The sequence below is a fragment of the Canis lupus genome, chromosome 22, assembly GCF_011100685.1.
Source record: "Canis lupus familiaris isolate Mischka breed German Shepherd chromosome 22, alternate assembly UU_Cfam_GSD_1.0, whole genome shotgun sequence".
NCBI classification, from domain to species: domain Eukaryota; kingdom Metazoa; phylum Chordata; class Mammalia; order Carnivora; family Canidae; genus Canis; species Canis lupus.
Window position 1 is genome coordinate 39,866,180 of NC_049243.1, and position 17,213 is coordinate 39,883,392.

The following is a 17,213-nucleotide window of genomic DNA, read 5'->3' on the forward strand; positions in this document are numbered from 1 at the left end:
CTTCCCTGGCTCCCACACACTGTGTTCATCTGGCCAAGAGTTGATTCTTGCTATCTTAACAACAGTCACACATTAGAATTGAAGGCTACTAGATTAAAGAAAATAATGAGCAAAATGGAATAAATCTAGCTTAAAATATTCACCTGATTCACTTTACTTTTTTTTTTTTTTTTAATTTTGCAGACCAATTAAAATGTTTCTGTGTCTTATTGGGAGCCCATAGATGTTTGGGTTTTTTTTTTTTTATTGTTTTTGTTTTTTAACTTTTCCAAGTTTTACCCAACAGAGAAATTTAATATTGGAATAAAATAGCACAGAAGGTTAAAAATGATTAAAATTCCAACTGAATGTTAAATAGATGCAGACACCTTATAAACACTCTTCTTATTGCCTTATTTTTCAGAATAGAAGAGATGATAAAGCTATAAGGAAACAACATAAGTGAAAAAAACAGGAAATAGTGAAGGGAAAAGACTGCATTGAATATTTATATCTGAAATCATGGTATCAGCAGATACTGGCTTAGTTATACCCAATTTATATTTGTCTCCTATGAAAAAATGGCAAAACAAAAACAAGTATCCCAATTTCATCCCAGCTGCTTCATTTGGATATCTTATTTCTCTTTTCTTTTTTGTGAAGACTTAACTAATGCATCCCACTGTGGTTTTCTTAACTTCTGTTAGTGCTGGTTAAGATGGAGCCTGTTGTAGCATAAGTGGAGTTGACCAGATGTCATGTCTACAACAAGCTCTCAATGCCTCTGTAGTATCTTGTCTTCATTTATAAGCTGTAATGTAAAGAGAGATGGAAATATACATGTAAAGACTGATTCCTGTTACTCCTCAACTTCCCATCAAAAACTCTTAGAAAATCTTGAACGGATTTTGCAGGAAAAGATGATACATTCTAAGTTTCAGTTAACATGGGCATTAAATATCTCATATACGAATTTAGAATAATCTAAGTATATACAGAATTATATATCAGTCAGGACTATTACTAGTATACAACATAATCTATTTAAATTACAAAGCAAAAGTAACATGATTAAGTGCCTTAACTCTCACCATCTCTAGGAGGACCAGAAAGATGCATTTGAAGGTTGCACAGCCAGGAAGGACATCCAAACACTGCTCCATACATTGCTTAGATCTTCCCCTCTAAAGAACAGGATATTACTATCCTTGGATGCTGAAGGCTGAAAGATGAGTCCATCTCAAGGAAATACCTTAGACAAAGGTAGCTGTCTCACCTAAATTTGTACCTCACTTTAGAAGTAACCCATATCCAAAGACATAAATGGTATACAAAGCCTAGCCCCCTTATTTCAATTTGGAAAATATCTGAATTGGTACTTCAACTCTAGAGTGCCCCGTGGGATAAGCCCAGAGTTCTGATTGAATTTTATGGCAATTCAACTTCTCCTTCTCTCCAATTCTGCATCTTTCACTCTTTTAAAACTATGGTTGCTCAAAGCACCCCACTCCCAGTAAATTTTGGCTGGTATATCTCCCTATCAAAATCTGCTTCTCAGGGAATCTACCTAAGGCATCAAAGCTGTGACCCTACTAATGTTGCCCTGGTCAGAGACATGATCAGCACCACTGCACTGAGCAATGGCTTCCAGAAACTGCTATAGATAGAGCAGAAAGACAAAGTTTTCAATAAAATTGTAATTGCGTATTACCTGTATCCTCAGATTGCTCTCAAGTATCTATTACAATTTTAGAGATTGGTCAGTTTCCTTGGATTAGTGCTAGTAACACACCCATGCTTCATGACTTGCTAATATCTTAAACATGCTTCCCTTTACTGGGGAGTTAACTACAGTATAAGTTCTTTTTCTCCAACGTATAAGCAAGGAACTTTGTTTCCCACCCTCTTCTGCTGCTAAAGGCACAGACTTATGTTCTATGCAACAACAGTTACCTATATCCGAACAAGACTTTCCTCTTAAGGAGAAAATAGAGTACACATTCTAAATTATGAACATTTAAATTAAAAATTTTCAATCTTATAAAATTGAAACTTTTACATATTTTATCTTGTGCTATATTAACAATAATTTTGGTCAAATAATATCTGATCATTATTTGTCTGAATTTCTATCTTCAGTGAATTCTAAAAAGGAGAATCTCTACCAGTTCTTTTTCTTCAATGCAATTGCAGTAGAGATGAATCATTCATATTGGAGCAATGTAGGGAAGATGGAATTTTGGTGACTGACTTAATTTAATTTTTTAAAATTCATTTTCCTTTGCTAAGTTGATATAAATTTCATGTTTCTGCTAATTTTAGAAATTGCACAGATGACTTCCTTTAGCCAATCTAGCCAAGTGGTTTAGTTTTTGTTTTGTTTTCTAAATGAAAGATATTTCAGAAACCACATATATTTCTCACAGGAGGTACTCCTCCTAAGTATTGAAAGTAATTATGTAATACAAGGTATACTAAAGGAAATCAGATTCTAGTGAAATATTCCTACACAAAGTTTTTAACCACAGCTAAGTCAAATAAATATTCTTTATTTATTCTCTGATATTCCTTAATTATATAATGTTATGGATATTTATGTTTCTAATATTCCACCATACTATGCTTCCAAAAACTGTTGTTAAAGTTAATTATTTTACACTGTATGTTAAACCAACTGAAATTAAAATAAAAGCTTAAAAGCACAGGAAAAAATGAATTATTATAAACTTCAGGTGGAGCACTAAAATAAACAAGTCTTTGATTCAGCAGAGAACAGAAGATACCATTCTTTTAAGACAGAAAAAGAAACTAGCACCCTTTACACAATAAATGTTTACAAATGTAGTAACAGGACTGGCTGGAGGCAACAGAGGAATTGCAACATCTGTCTGTGATATATTTCCAATTCCTCAGTTTTCTCTCGGCAGCTCCAGCTATCTTGGTCCAAAGAATCTTTTCAGCTTCAGGCTTAATTACATTCATGCTTCTGAGTACATTCTGACTATGGGAAATCATAATTATATCCAAAGAACTAACTGTCCTGTGACTTTGCACCTTGTCCAAATGCCCAGACCCAAGATTTGTGTTATCCAATATGAGTCCCAGGGCTCCAACATTATTTCTTTATTGCCATAACCAGAGGGAAATTACTGAGCCCCAATTTTCTACCTGCAACATAGCACTCCTTCCCTTCAAGGTATCTTATTTCTCAAGACTTGGATTCTGTATAAATTCCTTTATTTCCATGGCTCTTGCTTTCTTCATCACAAGCAGATAATTAACTCTATTATTTTGTTCCCAAGCCAATTACTCTCTATTGAGAATATTTAGTAAGTACCTATAATATGGTATTCACTAGAGCTTGCAGATTGTATGTATACGTATTTATAAATAATTAGCTCTTAACACATTCAGTTATAGGACAATTACCTAATCTTATCTTTCTCCCCCATTGAGACAAATTGTTTTTTTTTTTTTTTTGATGCTGTGACTTTTCTGTAGTAAGCTGATCTGTTCCCCCAGTAACTGTGCTACCCAAATTCTGGTGAACTTCAACACTCTTCCATCACAACCCAGAGCAAAGTTCCTATTAATTGGAACTCAAAATAAATAATATATTTAATCACAGTCTGTATGACTTTCATTCACTAGCCTCAGCACAACTGTCGCTATCCAAAGCAGCTGCTCCTACCAAATCCTTTAACACCCTCCTTCCTCAGGATGATAAACTCTCTCTTGCTACTCTTTGTTTGTCTTACCAATAAAGAAAGAAACTAAATTATTCTACAACAACTTTTAGTGACAAGTTGCTCCATTATGGATCAGATACAACTTAAAGGAGATTATTTGTATAACTTTTTTTGCTAGAACCTTTAAAACATATGCAGAAGTGAATGAATAGTATAAAGAAGCCCTGACCTACCAGTCAACTTCAACAGTTACTTACGTCATCAGCAATCTAGTTTTATCTTTACCTTGTTGGATTACTTGGAGTCAAGTGCCCCAAATCATGTAATTCATCTATAAACAGTTCAGCACACATTTCTAAATGATTAGGATTCTTTATACCATTATCACATCAAAACATAACAATAATGCCTCAGTACCGTAATTATCAAGTCAGTATTCACATTTACCCTATTCTTTCTTTACTACTTCTTAAGGTTGCTCTGTATGCATGCATATCCTAACAAGTATACACACTGTACTGAATTGACATGTTTCTGAATACTATTTTATTTTTATTTATTTATTTTTAAAGATTTTATTTATTTATTCATGAGCAACACAGAGAGAGAGAGACAGAGAGAGAGAGGCAGAGACACAGGCAGAGGGAGAAGCAGGCTCCCACAAGGAGCCCGATGCAGGACTTGATCCAGACCCTGGGATCACGCCCTGAGCTAAAGGCAGACACCCAACCTCTGAGCCACCCAGGCATCCCTGAATACTATTTTAATATACAGGATCACTGCCTTCTTTTATTTTTTGTAACTAAAAATTTTTTGTTGTTGATGAAACTAAATCATTTGTTCCTATGTGTCTCACTATTAGTTTGCACCTTTAGGAGCTTGCTGGATGAAATCTGAAACTGGTCCCTTTACATGGAGGGTAGGAAGAGGCAAACCACTCTGGATAGGTAGGTGGCAGGCTTAATAAGCAAGGAACCTGACACAGGAGGCCTGTCTTAAGTGGCGGCAAGACAAGGAGATCTCCACACCAGCCCGCCAAATTTCAAAAGTTTACACAGAGGCCTTAGCTGGATTCAGTCATATACACTGTCCAGATGGTCTCAAAGACACTGTACTTCTCAAGACTGTCCTTATAGCAGCTCTCACTGTGGGAATGGTGGACATAGTGTACATTCCAAAGACAGGAAAGAGAGTGGGAATCCTATGATTGCTTGGGTCAGCTCACAGGTCAACTGGCAGTTACAGCTTCTGGATGACCTCTTCCAATGCTCACACAATGGATTTTGCATCCTTGATGTCATTTATTTTCTCCTTCTATTTTCTATATTTCAAATAAATTCATAGATTGGTTGGTTTTATCCAATTCAGATTTTATATTTTGGCCTCAAAGAGTCAGAGGTAGTATTTTATATTTTCTGTTACAGAAATATTGTGTGATGCCTTCCTTTTAAAAAAAAATGTTAATATTGATTAATGAGTTCAAATATTGTTAGCACAATCCTTTTCAGCCTCTCTCCTAATAATTTAAGCAGTCATAGACAATAATTTTCTATTTCAATAATTTAATGAGTGGTTACATTATGTTGATATTCCAATTCTATCATACTGCTTTTCCTTTATTAGCTGGGATCCTTAATTTAAAAAAATTACTTCATCAATTATTTAGTTGAAGTTTGTACAAGAATGTTAGGATGAAACTTTGAGTCTTTTCCTTTATTTCTCAGTTTTCAGAATACTTTGGCTTTCCAGTATCCACCAAATGTGACTAATAAGTTTTTCGTTACATAACATTATCAATTTCATGAATTTATTATCTTATTAATTATTAAATTCAATAATTTGTTCAGTTAATTCCACTTGTTTGGCTGTTCAAATTGCCTCTTCTAACAACAGAAGCCTCTTCGAATTGGACCCCGAATCCCTTTTACATGTTCCTGTTAGCTTTTGATAGATTCCTTGATTTTTTGGAATGTTTCAGACCAATTTTGTGCATTTTTGCACTATATCTAGATTTGGCTATTTATTTGAGGACCACAATTTATCTTAATGTATAAGTACAATCTAGGAGACCACAAATCTGTTTCCCAAGGTGCTCACTGTTACTGCGTTGGTCATTGTTTCTAGGCTTTTTTAGCAAAGATTTTATATATATATATATATATATATATATATATATATATATAGCTTGAAAATATATATGTCACGAAAAAGAAAATGTGCATGCATGTGTGTGTTTATGAAAAATATTTTCCATTGTCTAAAGTGAATGAATAAAATATTATGGAATATGGAAAAATATTTTCCATTGTCTAAGGTGAATGAACAAAATATTATTGCCTTATAGATAATAAAGGTGTTGAAATATTGTCATGTGCTGGTGGGATAGCTTTCTCCTTTTGAACTAAGCACTCTTATTAACTTCTTATAAGTCAATCTTTTGTATCTTAACTCATCCATTTGTAAAATGAGGAAAGCTATATTTCTTTTCATGTATATGACAGTGTTATGATGATACATTTAGAAAATTCTGGATATGTTCCAAAAATAAAATGCTGCAGTCAGCTTTCAATCATCAGTAGGCAGCTTGCTCTTTGGTATATCTTAGCTTTCAATATTATTGACAAGGAACTGCTAAATGATTTATTTCATTGGCAAAACTTTCTAAAAATGACCTAGAAAAGAAAATGGAGTACATAATAACCATAAGAGTAGTTAAGAGCCAAGGAGAGTGGTTATAACAATCAAAGAGGATGCGGTCACTAACATGTTGTTTGCCCAGGTGCAAAGGGAATAATTAAGGTACCTATTGGATTCCATTGCAAAAAGGAGGATACTATTTTGTGCATTAAACAGCAGCATAAGACTCAGGACCTATAAAGACCATTTTGAACGATAGAACCATCTGTAGAGAAGTGTTTGATGACATTTTTGAAGCATCTGTGATGATGGGTCACTCACCCAGACTTCAACTATCTCACCCTCTCTTGAGGTTCAGCGGAGGAACTTTGAAGCAACCCAGTGAATAACTGCTATTGACATTTTCTAAAAATAAGACGTGAGAAATGAAAGTTTCAACAAACTTCTTCAATTCATTTCAACTCAATAAACATTTTTGAGGCTCACTAATGTGTCTATGCTGCTCTTTGCATCTCTCCTATCTATTAAATGTTCTTCTTGCTTCAGATCCCAGTCAGATTTATCCTTCATGCTGCTGATACAATAATCTTTTTCAAACATACTTCTGATAGGGTCACTTCCCCACCTCAAATCCCCAGGATAAAATCCAATAACTTTAGCAAGATACAAAATGTCATTAACAATTCCTCTTCTCCATCTCCTCTGATAGTTCTTACTTATCCTCATGCCCCTGACATACAAAGCTATTTATATATCTTCTGGTGTTGTGCTTGTTTGACTTCTATATGCAATGCTCATGCTGTATCTTCTTCTTGAAATGATCATTCTATCTTAATAACACAATATAGTAATTGCCCTTCAGATAACTCACACATTGTCTTTTATACAGAACCTCTCATGATTTTTAAGCTTGCTTAAATATTTGGAGGTTCTCTCCATTAGAATGTAAGTGACTATAATGTAGGAGGCTAGGTCATATGTTTCTTTGTATAACCGACCCTTACGTCTGCAACAGTACCAGTAAAAGTATTTTTTAAATGAGTGATTTACTTATTTAATGAATCCTACAATATATCAAACTGTTGCCCTTCTATCAGAGAAGTCCTTGGTATTTAAAAATTCTTACAGAATTTACGTTTAAAGGGAATCTGGAAGTGAACATTTCCTAGTGGAAAGCTTTATAACTGTCTGAAAAGCAAACAATGAATGTGAAGCATGAAATAGATTACACAGAGAAGTTTTATACTTGTCAGGAAGGAGATTGATTAGCTTTCTGGATCTTCAGAATGGTAGTTCATTATTTTATTAGTTTCCAGAACAAAGGAGTTACCCAAATTTAAATCCAAGTAACCAAGGATTCCATAGGCAAATACAAATTGCACTTGCATTGACAGGCTCAGTATCTCATTGCCTCGGAAGGATGCCAAGACATTATCCAGGCTGTCTTCCTGCTCATGCCATTGTAAAAGCCGAAGACTTGGGAATTCGGTGACTTTCCAAGCCAAATATCTGAAACACGCCCCCAATTTCTGAACTCTTAAGCCATTGTGCTTTTTATAATAATGAGGACTATTACATTATAAATAATATATATCACGGTAAAGCACCTTTTTAGATATTATTAGCTTTAAAATTTAAAAATTCATTACTGACCAGCATTTTACTTTTAGACTCAAAATTAATCAAAATTATTGTTACTTTTTCTTTTGTCCATGCATATTTAAAAACCTATTCTTTTATACTGTTTTCCCAAATTGAATTATGTCTCAGACCTCCACATAAAAGCAGCTGTAGAGTTCTTTATAAGAGGCAGTCTGTTTGATGACCATATTAAAGAAATTGTGTTTGTCTTACAGCACTGAGTAAGATGATTACATTACAAACAAATTACTGGGGGGGAAATGAAGCAACCAACTCTTTATATAAGGTTTGAAAGTAAACAAATAAAATATAAGTGGGTAAAAATATCAGAAGAAAGGTGATGAGAAAGGTAAAAGAAAATAGACATGAATTATGATGTTTAATACTGCTGATAAAAACTAAGTAGAGGAAATAGAAATAAAAGTGATATTGATATAATAAGAAAATATTTTTATATGTGAAATCATTGTAAAAAAGTAATAGTGATTTGTCAAGCTGACAGTTTCAAACAATATCAGATAATACTAAATACTATCACTGGTATAAGAAGTTGTAGAATCTCTGAAGAATTTTAAAACATTTTAGAATAACACTCATCTACTGAAAATACAGTGATGCAAAGTCATTTGTAGGAAGAGGGAAAAACTGGAAGAGCTCTCACATAAATTCTTTACAATGTAGATATAGATAAAGGGAAGAAATCAATATAATAATAATGTAATATGACATATAATGTTCATATGAATGATACAATATAACAAAAGTGATGGTTCATTCTTAAGTTACATACTTATATCAAGTTATCTGTATTACCAAGCATGGATCTTTGTAAGTTACCTGCTTGGCGATACAGACGCTTTGATAGAAGGATAAAGCCAACAAATATATTCTTCGAGGATATCCTTTAATAATAATGCCTTCTTCTTTTAACTAGTTATTAACATCATTGTATTGGTGGGGTTTCCCCCCCCCCATTTACAATTATGCTACACTTGTGATTTATTATATCATGAAAATGGCCTGTAAAATTCACAGTTTCTTATTTAGGATATTGTTCTAATGACTCTCTACTCCCCTGAACTTGCAAACTAGTAAATTTAAAGTTATATTCTCTCTTCCATCATAGAATTTCCCTGTCTGGAAATTACTTATACAAGGTGTGTTTAAGTAGCAATTCTCTTCCCAAGATTTCTGTGGCTGCTGATTTGTTACAAAGGCTGCTAATTCATCTTTGCTCCCTTCCAATGAGTTTAATAATATCTCCAATGAGAAGCAATTTCTTCTAATAGAGAGTATTTTACTCACTGTGCTCTGTACTGGGTAATATTAAAAATCTTATTCATTTAAACTAATAATTTTCCTTTCTTTAGTATATGCTGGAAAACTAATGAAAACTACATTTAAAAATAATATTGGAGTCAATGTCATGTTTTTCATAATAAATTTCCCAAATTTAATGCATAAAATATTGAGAGCCTGAGGTATACTTTAATATTATAAATCTCTCCTTGCAAAATGAACTCTAAGAATTCATTTTTAAGCCAGGTGCTAAGGTTAAGCAGATGTACAAAAGCATGAACCTTCAAATGCTTAAGGTAAACTATGCAGTATAAATAGAAGAAGCTTGCATTACATTGTTAAAGGAATTTAAAACACGAAAAGATAGATTTTTTTCCATGTAGATATAAAAGCTTCTCTATTTTTAAAGATATGGATTCATTAGTAGTTATATGATTATAGTATTCTTTGATTTTTCTTATGCTTCTTTTACTGCACTGAAAATTATTATGAGTAAGTCAATGGTGAATTTACCAAGGCCATCATAAGAAATGTGATGTTTTGGGAATGAGATATTTATCACTTCAGTGGAAGTGAACTAGAAGTTTACTTGTGTATAAGTTATCAACTCATATTTTCCCCTGAATTGAGAATAATAGAGGTACCATAACTGATATTCATTATCTACCACATTTACATAATCTAATACAAAACTTGAACATGTTAATGTATGATATCCAGGAGATTTATTCTACTCTGTTTATAAGTTGGACTTACCACAGTACCAGAATTTTCATGTTTATATTATTTTTTAAAGATTTATTTATTTACATGAGAAAGAGTGTGTAGGAGGAGGGATAGAGGGAGAGGAGATAATTCTCAAGTAGACTCCCACTGAGACAGAACCCAACACAAGGCTGGATATCAGGATCCTGAGATAATGACTTAAGCTGAAATCAAAAGTTGGATGCTCCACTAACTGAGCTATTCAGGTGCCCACATGTTCGTATTATTGATTTTTTTTTCCAAAGCACACTGGCACTTCATTAGATGTATAATCAAATCTCATAGTATATGACAAACTCTGGACAGGGATTTTCTGACATGTTCATTCACTGCCATATCCTCAGCACCTAGGATAGTGCCTAACACATAATGAGCTCAGAAAGTATTTGTAGAATAAATAAAAAGTTAACAAATGTGTATCAATTTACAAGCAGATTAATTCCCATATACAATTAAATCTTAAAAATCTTTTTTTCTATGACAAGCAGAATACATTATTACTACCCTGTAAGAGTTCATCTTAGACTGTTGTTAGAGTTAAAATCCATAGCATGTAAGCATGTGAGACTACAATATTTGCATCACTAATAGTTACCAATATTTAGTCAAGATACCTAAACAAAGACTAAAGCACATTGATTCTGGCCATGGAACATAACCAATCAAGTTCTGATGTCCATCATGTCCAAGGATGCTTTTATCAAAATCTTAAAGTCAATAACAACTCCATCCCCACTGTGCAGTAATCCTGCATCATACAGCAAGTATTAGCCCCCTACTTCCTTCCTCAAATTCTGTCCCTATTTGTGATGGTTAATTTTATTTGTCAGCTCAACTGTGCTAAGAGATGCCCAGAGAACTGGTAAAATTTTATTTCTGAGTGTGTCTGTGATGATGTTCCTGGAAGAGATTAGCTTTTGATTCAGTAGACTGAGTAAAGGGAGCCACTCTCACCAACATGGGTGAGCATCATCCTACCTTTTGGGGACTAGAAGGGAACAAAAAAGTAGAAGAAAGGTAAAAGGTAAATTCCTCTCTCTTCCTGATCTGGGATATCCATCTTCTGCCCAGGACATAGGAGCTCCTGATTCTCTGGTCTTCAGACTCTAAGACTCACACCTGTAGCCTTCTGGTTTTCAGGCCTTTGATCTCAGACTGAGAATTATACCAATGGTTCCTCTGCTTCTCAGGCCTTTGGATTCAAACTGAATTGTATCATCAGCTTTCCTGGTTCTCTAGCTTTCAAATAGCAGACTGTGGGACTCCTCAGCCTTTGTCACAAGGTGAGCCAATTCCTATAATAAATCTCCTTAATATTCCTTTATTATAACCTATTGGTTATTTTCCTGTGGACAACCCTGAAAAATAAACATGTTACTTGAGATACGTTCTCAATTCCATTTTCTTTTTCTCTCTTGAAATCTCTCCCCTTTACTTGCTGGAACTTTATTTTCCATTGCAAATAAAGTATTATGAATCTCTTCTTGAATCATATCCCCTTTACCTGATTGCCTGCCAAGGATATTGCATCCCTGGTATGATTTATGTGGAATATTGATCAATTTAGAAAGGTTTATGTTAGGGGCACCTGGGTTGCTCAGGCTGTTGCACACCTGGCTCTTGGCTTGGCTCAGGTCATGGTCTCCGATTGTGGTCCAGCCTTGGCTGGGGGCTCCATGCTCAGTGGGGAGTCTGCTTTGGATTCTCTCTCCTTCTGTCCCTCCCCCTAATTTACTCTCTCTCTCTCTCTCTCTCTCTCAAATAAATATACTTTTTAAATTCTTTAAAAGAAAAAAAAAAAAAACAGGAAGGTTTATTCTAGGCCATGTAATGAAAGTGGGTATGGCCACTCTTAGGATCTTTTAAATTAACAATACTGAGGGGTAAGTAAGCTTCATATATGAGTTAGTGTGGAATTAAGAACAACAAACCAACGATACCTCAAAACATCCTTTCTCACTATTTATTGCATCCTCAGGTTTCAATTTTTATCAATTGGTTGTCTTGGCTTACAGCTCCTTTCTGTTCCAGTTCTTTACCATTGTCCTGGGAACTTCCTTTTCTTCTTTATTGGACTATACCTGTATTACTCAGACTCAGGTCAGGTTAAGAGAAATCACAGAAATTATTTCTGTGAGAATAATACTAACATCAGGGATTGGATACATAAGCTGGAAGAGCAACCAGAGAAGTGAGAAAAGCAGCATTTAGCAAAAACCAAAAACCTCTGCCACTTACTTTTGATGAAACAATGGAAGGAAATCATTTTTTTAAGATTTTATTTATTTATTCATGAGAGTACAGAGAGAGAGAGAGAGGGAGAGAGAGAGAGAAGCAGAGACACAGGCAGAGGGAGAAGCAGGCTCCACGCAGGGAGCCTGATGGGGACTTGATCCCAGGACCGAGTCAAAGATAGATGTGCAACCACTGAGCCACCCAGGTGTCCCTAGAAGGAAATAATTTTTACCCGTGCTCAGAAACTGAGGTTTTCCAGAAACTGCTAGAACCATAATGAGAGTGGGAAATAGGGAGATTCCCTATAGAAACTGTGATCACAAAGGAACTGTCTTTTGTAGTTTAAAACAAACAAACAAACAAACAAATAGAGTTGCTGCTGGACATACCACCTTAGAGAGAGCAAGCTTCATGGTCCTCCCAACCTCCAAGATTCTGCTGACAGCTTCCACTGGCTGTACCTACCAGGAAGCCAATTTTCATAGAAGCCTGGAAATTGGAGAAAGCTGACACACAGAACAGAGCTGAACAGGAACAGGGAAGAGATGAGAACAAACATGCAAAGGGACGGTATAATAGGCTTCATAGATAATGAATGTTTTGTTTCTTTTTCTTACCAAGTCCTTTGTATTTATTTTTTTACTCTCGATGTACAACCATTTCAATATTGAACAGAAATGGCAATAACAGACAGTCATATTTTGTTCCTTATTTTAAACAGAATGACTTAAAAACTTCTCCATTAACATGCACTTTGGGGGCACCTGGGTGGCTCAGTCTGTTGAGCATCCAACTGTTGATCTCAGCTCAGGTCTTGATCTCAGGGTCATGAGTTCAAGCCCAACATGCACTGTTGGTGGGAATGTAAATTTGTGCAGCTACTATGGGAAAAAGTATGGAGGCTCCTCAAAAATTAAAAATAAAAAATACTATATGAACCAGTAATTTTACTCCTGGGTATTTATCCAAAGAAAACAAAACATTGAAAAGCTACATGCACCCTTATGTTTATTGTAGCATTATTTACAACAGGCAAGGATGGAAGCAACCTAAGTGTCCATCAATAGATGAATAGATAAAGAAGATGAGATGTTTGTATAAACATATATGTGTGTGTGTATATGTAACATACATATGTATGTTTATATATATACACACATATACACACACATATATACACACACACACATACATACATGAGATCTTGACATTTGTGACAACTTGGATGAATCTGAAGAGTATTATGCCAAATGAAAGAAGTTTGACTGAGAAAGACAAATACCACAGGATCTAACTTATACATGGAATCTTAAAAACAAAAGAAAACACAAGAAGCAGAAACAGATCCATAAATACATGGAAAAAAACTGATGTTGCTAGAGGGGAGAGGACTGGGAGATGGGCAAAATGGGTGAAAAGGAGTAGGAGATACAGACTTCTAGTTCACAAGGATGAATAAGTCACAAGGATGAAAGGCAAAGCATAGGGAATATAGTCAATGGTACCGTAATAGCATCATACAGTGGTAGATGGTAGCTACACTTGCGTTTTACCATAACCTACAGACTTGTTGAATTATTATGCTATACACCTAAAACTAATGTAACGTTATGTGTCAACTATATTTCAACTTTAAAAAAAAATTAATAATAGGGTGTGTTATAGAGTGTTTTGTTGAGTTTACGTGATGTACCTGAAATTTCTAGTTTGCTAAGAATAGTTATAATAAATGGTTACTAAATATATATTCTTATATATTTTTAAGCTTTTTAGCATCAATAAATATGATTCTATAACCTTTAATTAGTACATATGGCAAAAGTATTCATGTATTTCTATTGTTAAATCAACCCAGATTTTTTAAGGATAAATTCTATTTACTCATGTTATATCACTCTTATATGCTACTGAATTTAATATCAATTACTAATATATTTTAAAATCTTTCATATGTGTTCATTGGTCTGTATTTTCCTTTTTGTACTCTTTTCTGCTCTGGCATTAATCTTAATGAATGAACATAATGAGTTTCAGAATATTACTCTTTTCTATTTTCTAGTTTACTATAATATTGGAATGATCTACACACTGAAAATCTGGTAGAACTAGTCTATAAAATCTGATCTAATGTTGTATTTTACTACTATTTCAATTATTTTAATAATTATGTCATTATTCAGGATGCCTATTTGTTCTTGACTTAGCACTAGTAAATCACATTTTTCTAGATAGATATTGCTGTATTTGTCCATGCTTAAATTTATTTGAGCAATATTATGAATAGTAAATCACATTTTCTTCCTAACCATTGTTATATCTATCATTAATCCTGTATTAATTTTTTCCACTTATTTTCTAGGTAACATTTGTTTTTCCTAGATAAGCCTGAATAGTGGTTGATGAATTTCATTACTAATTTCAAAGAATCAACTTTTGGCTTTTTTGATCCTCTTTATATGCCTATTTTCCATTTTTTTATTTTCTTAGTATATACTTTACATACATTGGGGTTATATTTTGTTGTTTTTATTTATTTATTTATTTTTGTTTTTATAAACTCATTAACATTCAACTTTCTTCCATTCTAATTATGCACTTAAAGCTATACAATTTCCTTTACATAGAATATTTGCTGCATCTGTCAAGATTTGAGATGTACTATTCTATTATCTTCCAGTGCTAAAAGCTTATTTATTTTCATTATATAGAGCTCTCTAATAGATTTTCTATAATGGAGTTGTACCATCAGTATTATCCAACGTGATAGTCATCAGCAGTACCTGTTTATTGAATACTTGTACAGTGTAAGTGAGAAACTAAATTTTAATTATATTTAATTAAAATTTAAATAGCCACTTGCAGCTAATGCCAACCTCATTGAACAATTCAGCATAAAGAAAAATGAGGCAAAGTTAATAGAAAATGGTATATAACAAAAATGTTTTAAGGTAGAAATCATACTGGAGGCACCATAATCCCTAATTTCAAACAATATTACAAAGCTATAATAATCAAAACAGTATGGTGTTGAAATAAAAACAGATTCATAGATCAATGGAACAGAATGCAGAACCAATAATAAACCCATACATATATGATTAATTAATTTATGACCAAGGAGCCCAGAATATACAATGGGAAAAGGATAGGTTCTTCAATAAATGGTGTTGTGAAAATTTGTCAGCCACATGCAAAAGAATGAGACTGCACTATCTTACTTATGCACAAGTATTAATTCAAAATGAATTAAAGATTTGAATATAAGACCAGAAACTACAGAACTCTTAGAACAAAACCTAGGCAAGTCATCCTGGAGATTATAATTTTTTTGAAACTGATACCATAAGAAAGACAATAAAAGCAAAAATAAGCAAGTAGGACTACATGAAACTAAAAATGATCTGCACAGTAAAGGAAACCATTAATGAAATGAAGAGGCAATCTACTGAATGGAAGAAAATATCTGCAAATCTTATATCTGAGAAGGAGTTAATATCCAAAATATATAAAGAACTCATACAACTAAATAGAAAACAACAATAATCAATCTAAATAGACATTTTTCCAAAAGAGACATAAAGATAGCCAACAAGTACATGAAAAGACACTCATCAAGGAAATGCAAATCAAAACTGCATGAGTTATCACCACATCTGTCAGAATGGCCCTTATATATTAAACAAAACAAGCACAAACCAAAAACAAAAAATAACAAGTGTTGGTGAGGGTGTGGAATAAAAGGGAACCCTTGTGCACTTTTAATGGGAATGCAAAATGGTGCAGCCACTATGGAAAGCAGTATGGAGGTTTCTGAAAACATTAAAAAAATAGAACTATAATTTACCATATAATCCAGCAATTCTGCTTCTGAGTGTCAGAAGAAAATGAAAACACTAATTCAAAGGATATGTATTCCCATGTTCATTTTAGCATTATTTAAAATAGCCAGCATACAGAAACATTAAATATATTGCTAATATATTGCAAAAAATTACACGAGGAGCCTAAATATTCATTTAGATAAAGCAGAGTGAGTATCCATGCAGATGTGATGATGGGGTTATGTACTCTTTTGAATCCTTAATTATTGAATAATCCTTGTATTACTGGAGTTGGACAATATTTTTAAAGTTAAATGTCACAGCCACTCTTGCAATAGCTTTTGCTACTGAGAGTAAGCATGATTCATGGTCTGTGATCAGTTAAACAGAGCCTTTTCTCCTTTACCCATCCTTCTGTCTCCTTCCTTAGAACGAGGAAGAGTAGACTGAATCTTCATCAGGAATCTTGTCTCTCTGATATACAGAGAATAGAAGACACATTCATTTCTAGTATGAAGACACCAGAAGCAAACATGGACTACCTTCTTCCGGGTATGTTTTACTTGAAAGAAAAATAAGGGGCAGCTCGCGTGGCTCAGCAGTTCAGCGCCACTTTCAGCCCAAGCCGTGAGCCTGGAGACACGGAATCGAGTCCTATGTCGGGCTCCCTGCATGGAGTCTGCTTCTCCCTCTGCCTATGTCTCTGTCTCTCTGTCTCTCATGAATAAATAAATAAAAATCTTTAAGAAAAAAGAAAGAAAGAAAAATAAACTTCTAACTTATTTATGCATGTTTCTGGTGTTTACTAAACACAATTCTTTTAGTAGACACAATTTGTGAGAGGTTTGTAGTGACACAAAGTAAAATGTGGCTGAACAAAGGTAGTGAGGAGGCATCACATAAGTATAAACCAAGAAAGAGTCGATGTATTAGTACTACTACTACTACTACTAAGTAATATTTGGTCAAACCTGTACTTGGTGTATATTTAAAAGCAGACTGCATGCTTACTGAGAATTTGAAACTAAAGAAAATGCTAAGAAATGTTTAGAGCATTCTATATGATACCTCCTTTAGGCTTTATTCAGTAAAGTTCTTCAAGAAAAACATGAATTCAGATAAAGTTATCAAGATTGCAAGCAAAAAT

The 17,213-nt window shown here is 33.8% G+C and overlaps 1 long non-coding RNA gene across 1 annotated transcript in view; it reads right to left on the minus strand.

The window, feature by feature from the left end:
• Positions 1-407: 407 nt before the first annotated feature.
• LOC111091759 overlaps positions 408-17,213 on the minus strand; it is a 67,817-nt gene continuing 51,011 nt past the window's right edge. Inside the window, exons 2-3 of the long non-coding RNA XR_005376450.1 lie at positions 6,627-6,710; positions 408-790 (exon numbers count right to left, since the gene is read on the minus strand). This is a non-coding gene — a long non-coding RNA (uncharacterized LOC111091759). The remainder of the gene's footprint in view (positions 791-6,626; positions 6,711-17,213) is intronic.